Raw genomic sequence first — 12,947 nt, 5'->3', positions numbered from 1 at the left:
GACAGCAGGGAGGGGGTTAAAACCTCCCTGCAAAAGAAACATGTGAGAATGCACTTTTTGGTTTATTGTTTAAATTTAATTGTTTAATTGTTTTATTAATGATCATCCGCACCTGGGCGTTATTGGGGAATTAGACCCAGGTGTGGGGTTTAAAAGGAGAGCAGGCAGTCTGCTCGAGGCTGCTGATGAGAAGGAGGCAGAAAGGGGTGCTCTGCTTCCTGGCAGTCGTGAGGTAAAGTGCTGTTTCAAACCAGTGTGTTTTTGTGAGGCCGGGGAAACAGCGTAGCTGTCCCGTGTTAGTCAGGGAGTTCCTGTGTGTTAGTCAGTGCTCGTACAGAGCTAGGTGTTTGTTTTGTATTTTGTTTATTTTTTGTTTATTAAACATAGCGCACCAGCGCTTAAAAATCCATTTCTGTCGTGTTGGGTCTATTTTTAAAGGGCCAACGAACCAGAGAGTGATGCAATCCTTTACAATATATATACATATATATATACATATATATACACAGACGTGCTCAAATTTATTGGTACCCCTCCACAAAAAACGAAGAATGCACAATTTTCTCTGAAATAACTTGAAACTGACAAAAGTAATTGGCATCCACCATTGTTTATTCCATATTTAATAGAAATCAGACTTTGCTTTTGATTTTTTATTCAACATAATATTGTAAATAAGACAACAAATGAAAATGGCATGGACAAAAATGATGGGACCACTAACCTAATATTTTGTTGCACAACCTTTAGAGGCAATCACTGCAATCAAACATTTTCTGTAGCTTTCAATGAGACTTCTGCACCTGTTAACAGGTAGTTTGGCCCACTCTTCCTGAGCAAACTGCTCCAGCTGTCTCAGGTTTGATGGGTGCCTTCTCCAGACTGCAAGTTTCAGCTCTTTCGATAGGATTCAGATCAGGAGTCATAGAAGGCCACTTCAGAATAGTCCAATGTTTTGTTCTTATCCATTCTTGGGTGCTTTTAGCTGTGTGTTTTGGGTCATTAACCTGTTGGAGGACCCATGACCTGTGACTGAGACAGAGCTTTCTGACACTGGGCAGTACGTTTTGCTCCAGAATGCCTTGATAGTCTTGAGATTTCATTGTGCCCTGCACAGATTCAAGGCACCCTGTGCCAGGCGCAGCAAAGCAGCCCCAAAACATAACCGAGCCTCCTCCATGTTTCACTGTAGGTATGGTGTTCTTTTCTTTGAAAGCTTCATTTTTTCGTCTGTGAACATAGAGCTGATGTGACTTGCCAAAAAGCTCCAGTTTTGACTCATCTGTCCAAAGGACATTCTCCCAGAAGGATTGTGGCTTGTCAATATGCATTTTAGCAAATTCCAGACTGGCTTTTTTATGTTTTTCTTTCAAAAGTGGAGTCCTCCTGGGTCTTCTTCCATGGAGCCCACTTTCGCTCAAAAAGCGACGGATGGTGAGATCAGAAACTGACGTACCTTCACCTTGGAGTTCAGCTTGTATGTCTTTGGCAGTTATCCTTGGTTCTTTTTCTACCATTCGCACTATCCTTCTGTTCACTCTGGGGTCGATTTTCCTCTTGCGGCCGCGCCCAGGAAGGTTGGCTACAGTTCCATTGACCTTAAACTTCGTAATAATATTTGCAACTGTTGTCACAGGAACATCAAGCTGCTTTGAGATGGTCTTGTAGCCTTTACCTTTACCATGCTTGTCTATGATTTTCTTTCTGATCTCCTCAGACAACTCTCTCCTTTGCTTTCTCTGGTCCATGTTCAGTGTGGTGCACACAATGATACCAAACAGCACAGTGACTACTTTTCTCCATTTAAATAGGCTGAATGACTGATTACAAGATTGGAGACATGTGTGATACCAATTAAAGAAACTAATTAGTTTGAAATATCACTATAATCCAATTATTTATTACCTTTTCTAAAGGCTACCAACAAATGTGTCTAGGCCATTTTAGAATATCTTTGTAGAATAAGCAATAATTCATCTCTTTTCACAGCTTCTTTGCTTTATTCTATGACATACCAAAGGCATGCAAGTATACATGATAAAATAGCTTTTAATTTCATCACTTTTCAGGAGGAATGAAGCATTATTTCAATGAGCTGTAAGGGTACCAACAAATTTGAGCACGTCTGTATATATATATATATATATATATAATTCTTTTATTTTTTATTTATATATATACAGTGGCTCTCAAAAGTATTCACCCCCTTGGACTTTTCCACATTTTATTGTGTTACAACATGGAATCAAAATGGATTTAATTAGGAGTTTTTGCCACTGATCAACACAAAAAAAGTCCATAATGTCAAAGTGAAAAATAAAATCTACAAATTGTTCTAAATTAATTACAAATACAAAACAGAAAATAATTGATTGCATAAGTATTCATCCCCTTTGCTATGACACACCTAAATGAGCTTTGGTGCAACCAATTGTCTTTAGAAGTCACATAATTAGAAACGTTAGGTTACGGATGTAACCCTGGTTCCCTGAAAGAGAAGACGACCACCAATAATACTTTTGGGATATGCCTGCCACAGGTCAGGTATTCACTGAGCATCTTATGTCAGAGCTGCCGATAGGCCCCTCCGTGGAGTGACGTCCTCGGTCCCGCCTCCCGAGGGATCAAACAGTCACTCCACTGTGCTCACGTCCTCCTTTGCATCGACCCATGAAAGCGACCAATGCGACCTCACAGGTTGGTGGTCGTCTTCTCTTTCAGGGAACCAGGGTTACGTCCGTAACCTAACGTTCCCTTTCAATTCAAAGACGACCACCAACAATACTTTTGGGAAAAGTATACCAAAGCCGTTGCCGAGCGTGAGTGGAGACAGCAGACGAGGGACGTCTTGAGACCGCAAAACCACAGTTAGCGGTGCGAGCATGCAACCTCAAGGACCCTTGTGCCTAATGAGGTGGGTTCTACGAGGCAGATGGCTTGTTTGAGAAGTAGTGTGGCTACTTCTTGCTTGAGGGCCAAGACCTGGAGAGGGTTGCTCACGGACGTAAGAGAGGAAGACCTCCGCGGAACTGAAGCACATAACCGGTGTTGCGTTGGGATCCCACGTCCGGTGCCCTCCTGTTGTTACGGGTGGGCTCGGCTGTTAGCTGCCACAGAAGCCTCAGGTCATCACACAGGGCAGTGGGGGTTGTGACTGTGTGTGTCACAGGTGCATGCTAGTGTCTCGTTCTCTCCCGTACCAGAGTACGGGAAGGGAGCATTGAGGCTACCTGCCGAGACACCTTGCGTTCTCGGTGGGCCAGGGGATATTGGCACATCAAGCAACGCAAACTTGTCCTCATCAAGGACTCTCGCTTGGGACAGCCTTAGCTGCCTGCAAGCCACTACAGTGCTTGCCAGGCTCCGACCCAGGGCGTGCCCTTGGAAGACGGAGATTTGGAGCAGCGTGCTTGAAACCAGGCACAGCTCCGAAGCCACCGGTTCAGAGAGGGGCGCCGACTGCAGTATGCCATCAAGTATGTCGTCAAGAGGCCTGCCGTGTTGGCCAGGTGCGTGACTTGTGCTTCATAGGCCTTTAAGTGGGTCTCCGTTACCCTGCATTGACCATTAGGACATGCAGGGTCTTTAGGTAAACCCCCTACTGGAGGGGCTCGCACCAACGCCGCAATGGTCGAGTCCACTGGTGGGAATTCCACCAAACCCAGTGCCCGTTACCTGTTGGAGGAAATCACGCGTCTCTTTTTTTTTTTAGCTGCAAATAGCAGGAGAGTATACACACAAACAGCAGGCGCTGTGGGTTAGAAAAGCAGTCTACAATCGCAAAGCAATGCAGGCTGGTGAAAAAGAGAAAGATTTAACGAAGCGCAGTTGCACAACGTTTATAGCTCAGTTCACAGAAGCAGAGATTCTGATTCCAGGGAAGTGACAAGCTGTGGCAGGGCGGAAGCCCTACACATGGGGAAATATGTAGTTTTATTGTATATTTTTGCATTATTTCTTGTAAATTGATTTAATTAACTGTTTAATTGATGTTGCGCTCCGCCGTGGACGATTACCTGTCTGTGTGGAGCAGCAGCTGAAAGCAATGAGCTGTTCCAGCAGGCAGGTGGGCGTGTCTCGGCAGAGCGTTAGTATAAAAACATAGAGATCACTGTGATCGGGGCTGCTGCAAGGCCTGCCGTTTTCACGGCACCTTTGATTTATAGTTTGTTGTATTGTGTTTTATTTTGAGTGTTTGTACAGTCATGTATCGTCCTCTGTGCGCTACCATCGCTGGTAGCGTCACATGACATTATTGTTTACTTTTTTTGTTTATGTTTATTGATTAAATCCCGTGCGCCTGTGTCGGCGTATCAACGTCAATCTCTATCTCAGTCTCGTCTGTGTTCTCCTCGGCTACCTGAGGCAAGTATACCAGGACTCTATCACACAAGCTGACTTCCAGCAATATAAAATATTGCAGGGGAACTCCAGAAAACTCGAGTGAGAGCTCTTTCATACAGACTCAATCACAGCAACTGGACAGGTCAGTACCTTACCTTACCGCAGTGAGAAGCAAAAGAGGAAGTGAGCTCCGTGCAGTGACTGTTTGATCTCTCGGGAGGCGGGACCAAGGACGTCGCTTCCCAGCGGGGCCTATCGGCAGCTCTGAAATAAAACGCTCAGGAATACCTGACCTGTGGCAGGCATATCCCAAAGGTATTGTTGGTGGTTGTCTTCAAATTGAAAGGGAACCAGGTTTATTTAGTGCCGTAATCAGGAACTTTAACAATTGAACAGACTATAAAAAGCGAAGTGGTCTTAATTAGCAACTGCACACGTTTGGACTGACACAGAAAGAGGAAATCAAAGGAAGAAAAAGTAAAAAAAAACGGAATGTCGTCAGCAAGTGCTAGGGAATGTTGCATGCTTGCCTTTAACAAATGACAGCACTCCACATTAGTAAGGAAGCAAGTAGCACCATTTTTAGGCTTTTATAGTGCTCTGAAATATTATCTACTTAGGTTTGTTTAATGTTTAAACAGGTCCACGAAATGTCTCTCAAATCTTAATTTTATTCCATAACCTACCCTGGAAAAAATATGTCAGTTCTCTGCGATTTAAGTAGACCCCTAATAATCATGGATGATATGCTTGCTATTATTATTATTATTATTTGTTTATTTAGCAGACGCCTTTATCCAAGGCGACTTACAGAGACTAGGGTGTGTGAACTATGCATCAGCTGCAGAGTCACTTACAATTACGTCTCACCCGAAAGACAGAGCACAAGGAGGTTAAGTGACTTGCTCAGGGTCACACAATGAGTCAGTGGCTGAGGTGGGATTTGAACCGGGGACCTCCTGGTTACAAGCCTGTTTCTTTAACCACTGGACCTCATCCATTGAGAGGAAGGGTATATCAGGTATTTAATATTATTTTCATTAATTTATTAAAAAAGAAACAACGTACTTAGGCTAAATTGGTTTATTGAAACAAAAAGTATGGCACATAAAGAAAATATTTTATGAATTTTAGTACTGCGTGTGGACCTAGTCAGCACATACAAGGACAGGCCATTAGGAGAGAATACATAAACCACACATTATGACACAGAACCAAAAGAGAAAAGTGGGAAACACACATAAAGCAATAATGTAGGACACAGCTAATAGCCAGGACCAGAAGTAGTGGACGAATGAATGATAACAGATGTTAATATAGCAATCTCCTGTGTCATGAAGAGTGGTTTACGTATTCTCTCGGCGAGTGACCTACCACTTGCTGTTCTGACTTGCGCTGGTTGTTCTTGCACTGTGCTTCTGCCGCTCAACATGATCGCCACTTCTACAATAAAAATCGGTGGCCCAACCTACTCAGCATTGATTGGCTGGGTGCTGTCACTGCGCCACTAAACTCGCTTGCGTGGGTTTTTAATTTCATCAGCGGGGCAGACGCGATTGACTTTAATCACTGCGTTTGCGATTACACTCATTTCATCAGAATAGGGCCCTAGGTCACCTCTCTCTCTCTCTCTCTCTCTCTCTCTCTCTCTCTCTCTCTCTCTCTCTCTCTCTCTCTCTCTCTCTGTGACCCATCACTGTAGTTGTGGAAAAGCAGTGAGGTAAAGAGGAGCACTGCATCACACCACATATCCAAAACACACTGCAACATTTTTTTTTTCTGCAGTCCTCAGTTTACTAGTGACAACATGAAGTGTGTTGGTGTTAGCTCTGACTTTGATTGATATTCAGCTGAGAGCAACCAGTTGGATTCAAACTAAAGCAGTTCACCAGGAAGGAAAAAGTAGCCCACTGTTCACATGCTTGATTTGGATCTTCTAAAAGGGCAAACAGGATTCCAGTGTAATATTTACAATGACTGCTTCCTAATGCTGGCTTTGGGCCCATGGGAAACTGAAAAGATACGAAGAGAACAATGGGGAGTGGATTCATGGGTGGTTATTTGTCTTCATCAAATCCATAATATTACAGGTGTAGGCTGAATGGGCCAACGGAGCTCTGTCCTCACTGGAACATATTATAATATACATTATTGTACCTGCCTCGTTTCTAGGGGTATAGATGTATCGTGAACCATAGGCCACTGGCACTGAACACGATTTGCAGCCAATTTTGCACTACTAATGCTGAATGTTTTATTTGCAAAGTCAAGTATCCAACACCATTGAACCTTAACATGTTAGGAAGGGGAGGGCTGTATGTTCAACCACATCCTATTTCTGTCCATGAAACATAAGGCCATTCGGTCCACCTATGCTCGCTCACTTAATGCAAGTGTGGTCCGTTAATGCTCAGGAGAGGAAAAACAAAAAAACCCTAACCATTAAGTTATTAGGGGAAATTAAACCTCTGGGAATCCGTGGCTAAGTGGACCACCCTTCCTTCAGGCAGCTAGCTAAAGGTCTTATCATGGTCACAGAGAGGGTTACACGGTAATGTTCATACAGCAACCAGTCTATTCTTGAAGGATCCGATAGTCTCTGCTTAAACAACTCTGTCCGGCAGCCTGTTCCAATGGTTCACCACCCTTTCCGTGAAAACGTTCCCCTCAGTTCTGAATACCCCCTCTTCAGCTTCCACCTGTGACCCCTGGTTCTGCTCTGTGACCTGTGAAAAATAATTCACAGCAGTTACTTTGGTAAACCCCTGTGGCAGTTGGTGCTGGAATGCCCAGGCTCAGCGCAGCAGTAACACCCGGGCTGCTGTTCCTCCGGCTGAATCTCTACAGTCTGGCTTCTGGCCGCATCACATTACTGAAACTGCTCTGCTCAGGATTGTGAATGATCTCCTGCTTAATGCTGATGCTGCTGCTCCCTCTGTGCTTGTCCTCCTTGACCTAACAGCCACTTTTGACACCATAGATCATGGCATTCTTCTTGACCGCCTTCAGAAGTATGTTGGGCTCTCTGGAACCTGTCTCTCCTGGATGTCCTCTTACCTATCCGGACGCATGCAGTCTGTTTTCTATGCTGGATGCAGTGGTGTCGCAAACCCAGTCACTTGTGGTGTCGCCCAAGGATCTGTTCTTGGGCCCCTACTCTTCAATATCTACATGCTTCCCTTGGGTCACCTCATCCGCCAACACAGCCTCATGTTTCACTCCTATGCTGACGACACCCAGCTCTACTTAAAACTTGACCCTGGAAGCCCCTCTGCCATGGTCCGGCTCTCGTCTTGCATTCAAGGCCTGGATGTCTGCCAATTTTCTTCAGCTCAACACCAGCAAATCTGAAGTCCTTCTTGTAGGATCTAAAACTTAAGAATCTCAATATAACTGCCCTGAACCTCGGAAACTGTCTGCTGCTGCCTTCCCCCACAGTATGAAGCCTTGGAGTACTTCTTGACAGCAACCTCTCCTTCGATGTCCACATCTCCTCCACGGTCAAATCTTCCTTTTACCATCATCGAAACATATCCAAAGTCTGTCCCTACCATTCCCTCCCGGATGCAGAGATATTTTGTCATGTATTTGTCTCCTCTTGACTCGACTACTGCAGCTTTCTTTATGGTGGTCTCCCTGCACGCACCATAAACCGACTGCAGCTAGTTCAGAATGCCACTGCCAGGATCCTTACCAGATGTAAAAAATGTGACCACATCACCCCCAATCTTGCCCAGCTGCACTGGCTACCTGTAAAGTTCAGGATTACTTTCAAAACTCTCCTGCTCACCTACAATGCCCTTCATCACACAGGTCCCAAGTACCTCCTCAACCTGCTGACCCGTTATGTCCCTGCCCACAAGCTGAGGTCCTCCGACTCTGACCTGCTTGTTATCCCCAAGCAAAAGTGCACCACACTTGGAGAACGCTTGTTTAGCTTCATGGCTCCAACTCTTTGGAACTTTCTCCCAGCTTTGGTGCGTGATGCTCCCACCATCGCTCGCTTTAAATCAACTCTCAAGACCCACTTGTTCTCTCTTGCTATCAATGCTCTTTAAGCCTGATATCTGTTATTAGCTGCTGTGTTGCTGCTACTATTTCATGTATTATGCATTTTCCACTGTATTTAATGTATTATGCTTTTTTTTTTTTTTTTTACTGTATTTCATGTATTATGCATTGTTTTTTTTTACTGTATATCATGTATTATGCATTTCTCTATATTTAAAGTATTATGGATTTCTATATTTAAAGTATTATGGATTTTCTTGTTGTTACTGCATCTTGTAAAGCTCTTTGTGATGGTGTTCCACTTTGAAAGGCGCTATATAAAATAAAGATTTATTGATTGATTGATTGATTGCTATGACATACCCTTCAATCCTGGAATTAATCGTGTTGCTCTCCTCTGTACTCTCTCCAATGCCTCAATGTCTTTCTTATGGTAAGGGGACCAGAACTGGACACAATATTCTAGGTGTGGTCGTACCAGTGCATTGCATAATTTTAATATAACTTCTCTTGATTTTAATTCAACTGTCTTGGCTATATAGCCTTTTTTTATAGCTTCTCCTCTCTGTCTAGTTGGCTTAAGAAATGAATCCACTACTACCCTCAAGTCATTTTCATACATAGTCTTCTCTATTTTGTTACTCTTCATGTTATACTTGCCTCTAATGTTTTTGTTCCCTATGTGCAAGACTTTACATTTATTCACATTAAATTTCATCTGCCTTGTCTCAGCCCAAGCTTGAATCTCTTTATATTATTGAAGTTGCTGATTGGAAGCAAATTTGCATAGTTTACTGATTATGTCTTGGTCCAAGTCATTTATACAGATTAAAAATAGCAATTGTCCCAATACTGATCCTTGTGGTATCCCACTTGTTACATTACTCCAGTTTGATGCCTGGCCTCTAATTATAACTCTCTGCTTTCTATCTTGTAACCAGTTGTGAATCTATGCTGCTATTTTACCATTTATTCCTACTGATTTAATCTTTAGATATAGTCTTTCGTCCAGTTTTCCAGTCCAGTGGGATGGCTCCATTATTTATAGATTTATTGAATATATTGCATATTGGTTTAAAAATCTGTTCTCTAGTTTCCGTAAGGACTCCTGGACAGATTCCATCGGGCCCTGAGGATTTGTTTATTTTAAGTGCTGCTAGCTCCCTTAGTACTTCATTCCGTCTATAACAAACTCTGGTAATGATGTTTGTGTACATTCTGTTAACTTTGGTATATTGTATAAATCTTCCTTTGTAAATACTTGTATAAAGTATTGATGAAGTACATCTGTGATTTGGTTGTCTTTAGTCACTAAATTACCACTGCTGTCACATAAACTACTGACTTCCTCTTGCAGTTTCCTTTTAGCATTAACATATTGAAAAAAAAACCTTTTGGATTAAGTTTACTATCTACTGCTACTTGTCTCTCTAGTTTCCTTTTCGCTCTCCTGGTCTGCTTTTTAAGGTCTCTACAGGCCTCTCTGTATTCTATTTGTGAGGCTGCTTCCTTTGATTTAATAGAAATATATAATTTTCTTTTATTTTTAATACCCAGTTTAATAGAAAACCCTTGTTCAGCAACTCGTGGTGACTCACCATTCAGATATTGCAAGTGACAATCTGCTGCATAAAATATCCAGGACCTATTTTTTTTGTTGTTGTTTTTTTACATTTTTTTTTTTAGGTATTAAAAGTCAGGCAATAGTGACATCATAGTATCATAGTATATAGTAGATGTATGCTGATACTTATACTCGTAATTGCCTTTAAGCAGTATTTATCGTCATATTAAAACACACTGTGATGAGACAAAGGGATTTTGGCTTGTAATTCTGACTGCCAACAGCAAAAGGTTTCAGCCCAGCTTAAAGTACACTTCACCAGGATCACGTGGGGCATGGCCACTAGTGTCAGAGGAGAATTATAAACACCTGCAAGTTAGTGATTGGTGCTTCCATGACGCTGGAAGATTTAATGTAATGCTGATTTTGCCCTCACGCCCCACAGTTTTGTTTTTGTTACCTAAAGAAATTTTCACTTGCAATTACTGTGTTATTGTCTCCTTTCCACCATCTTGTCACACACACGTATTTATTAATGTGTTGATTTTAAAACAAGAGAAGTTGTCCTTCCCTTTAGAAGTGAATACCAATCAATGGCAATTAACTTCCGCATTGAGTGTTTTAAAAGCCGATTGGAGGTGAGTTTTCCTCTCATCCGGGGCGCTGACTTTTTAACTGTAGTAGTGCTGTACTTAAACATTACCCTCACAAGACAAGTCCTCATTAGTAAATTAATGACATAAATGAGAGACAGAAAAAGATAGACTCTAGTAATAACAGACTCTGCTAATTCATATAATTGTAGGACTAACCCATTCAGTGTTGCATCTATTCTATTCTTTAATCAATAAAGCAAAGGTAGGAAGGTCAATATTAAATTACAGGGGTAACAAAAAGGTTCAACAAACAAAACTGGCAGATACAAGCAAAAAGAATCAGGCATGTTCCCACTCCCAGTAACACATTCACAAGGCCTCACATGAAAAAGCTCAATTCCAACCAGGGCCACCATGTAAAAACAAAACAAAAAAACAGTGAAGTCGTCTGAACAGAAGCCGACTGATCTGGGAAGTAGTAATGAAACCAAATGGTGTGGAAAATGGACAGCAAAATGGGTCCCACTGCTTTTGATTGCATGTCACAGGAACAACCCTCTGCCAGCAGGTGATTGGTTACGAATTACTGTAGCCTTTTGCTTTAGGCTTGTGAAATTTCTTCATGACTTGATGTAATCCTTTAGTATGCTGATTGATCTGTATGTATGATAAGCCATACTGGGATCCTCTGAGGACTGCACAATAACACGTGATACAGTTTATGCAATAAATCAAACTCTGTGGAGTAATTAGACTAAGCTATATGTTTATGTTCACAAATAGCCCCTGTAGTATTTGGTCATTAACAACAATCATGTGCTAGCAACAGTAAATGTGGTGGGGTGATTGCCAAGGGGGATATCTCTGTTTGATCTGTCAATTATAAGATTAACCCATCGTAATTGGAAAATACAGGCTCTCAGGAGATTTCCCCTTATCAACTATAAAGGGTCTCCCACGATTTGGACAATTACATGACAAAAATATAAACCCTGTTTGATTGGTTATAAAGGTTCTTGGGTGGTCTATAATGACGGCATGCCATTCCCAGAAAAAAATAAATAAAGTAAAAAAAAATACTGAAACAATCCAAGGTAGCTCTGAAAAATAAATAACTAAGCAAATTGGTGCACTTTTCCATAAACGATGTCCCTTGATTTACAATGTACTTGAATTATTGCTGTGGAGCAAAGGCTCATAATATAGGTGAATCTTAAATCAGTACCAAAGTTGCTATAAATGATACGAAATATAGACCAAAGACTTTATCAGCTTAAAACGTACTTTCTCTAATCAAACTGCCATTGTTACTTTACTGCTGCAAAAACAGACAATATATTCTGTCTGGACTGTCCCGGATCAAGCACAAAACAGACTTGTATGTAAAAAACAGACAGACAAAAAACACAAAACAGACTTGTATGTAAAAAATAATGTGATATCTTGTAACAATTATAAGTCGCCCTGGATTAGGGCGTCTGCTAAGAAATAAATAATAATAATAATAATAATATATATTCTGTCTGGACTGTCCTGGATCAAGCACAAAGTAGACAATATATTCTGTCTGGACTGTCCCAGATCAAGACTGTGGCTCCTATTTGTTTTTTTACTCAAGAGTGCAATATTGAGTAGGTGAGCAGCAGAAAGGGGGAGAGGCAGGGAAATCAGGTTAGAGGAGTTTTGTAGTGGCAGGGAGAAGCCAGAGTACAGGAACGAGGGGAGAGGATTACAGGGATGGTGCTGAAAGGGAGGCAAAAACAGACAGGTATAGGAGGAACAAGAGCATTAATTAATAAAAAGAAAATAAAGAAATGTATGCAAAGATTGTTTGGAGTTGGAGCTTTCACATTCAATGCTGGGGTAGAAGATTTTGCAGCCGATCCACGTTGGCCTGTCCTTGTATGGACTACCACGCTTCGACTACTGGCCCTTCAGTGAGCTGGTGCTGAATGCTGGCACACTAGGTTAGCGACTTATATAGTTCCCTGGAGGTTGAGAGCTGTGTGCCTCAGACAATGGCTTGCAAATTACTCTAAATCAAGTCAGCCACGCCCTGTTGCAATTTGGCAAATTGTTAATTTAACACAACTCCTTCACGTTACAGCATCAAACTATCAATAACTCGGGGCTCCCGAGTGGCGCATCTGGTAAAGGCGCGCTGCGTGTAGTGCAGGATGCTCCCTATAGCCTGGAGGTTGTCTGTTCGAGTCCAGGCTATTCCACTGCCGACCGTGGACAGGAGTTCTCAGGGGGAGGAGCACAATTGGCCGAGCGCTGCCCGGGGGGTGGGGGGGCTTACAGGCTGACAGCACACATTTCGGAGGACAGCATGTGTTCATCTTCGCTGCTCCCGAGTCAGTGCAGGAGTGGTAGCGGTGAGCTGAGCCTAAAATACATATTTCAAATTGGGAGGAAAACTGGATAAAATC

The sequence above is a fragment of the Acipenser ruthenus genome, chromosome 3 (genome assembly GCF_902713425.1).
Source record: "Acipenser ruthenus chromosome 3, fAciRut3.2 maternal haplotype, whole genome shotgun sequence".
In the NCBI taxonomy this organism is placed as follows: domain Eukaryota; kingdom Metazoa; phylum Chordata; class Actinopteri; order Acipenseriformes; family Acipenseridae; genus Acipenser; species Acipenser ruthenus.
The sequence above is the reverse complement of the archived record's forward strand: the minus strand, read 5'-3'. Positions refer to the sequence as shown.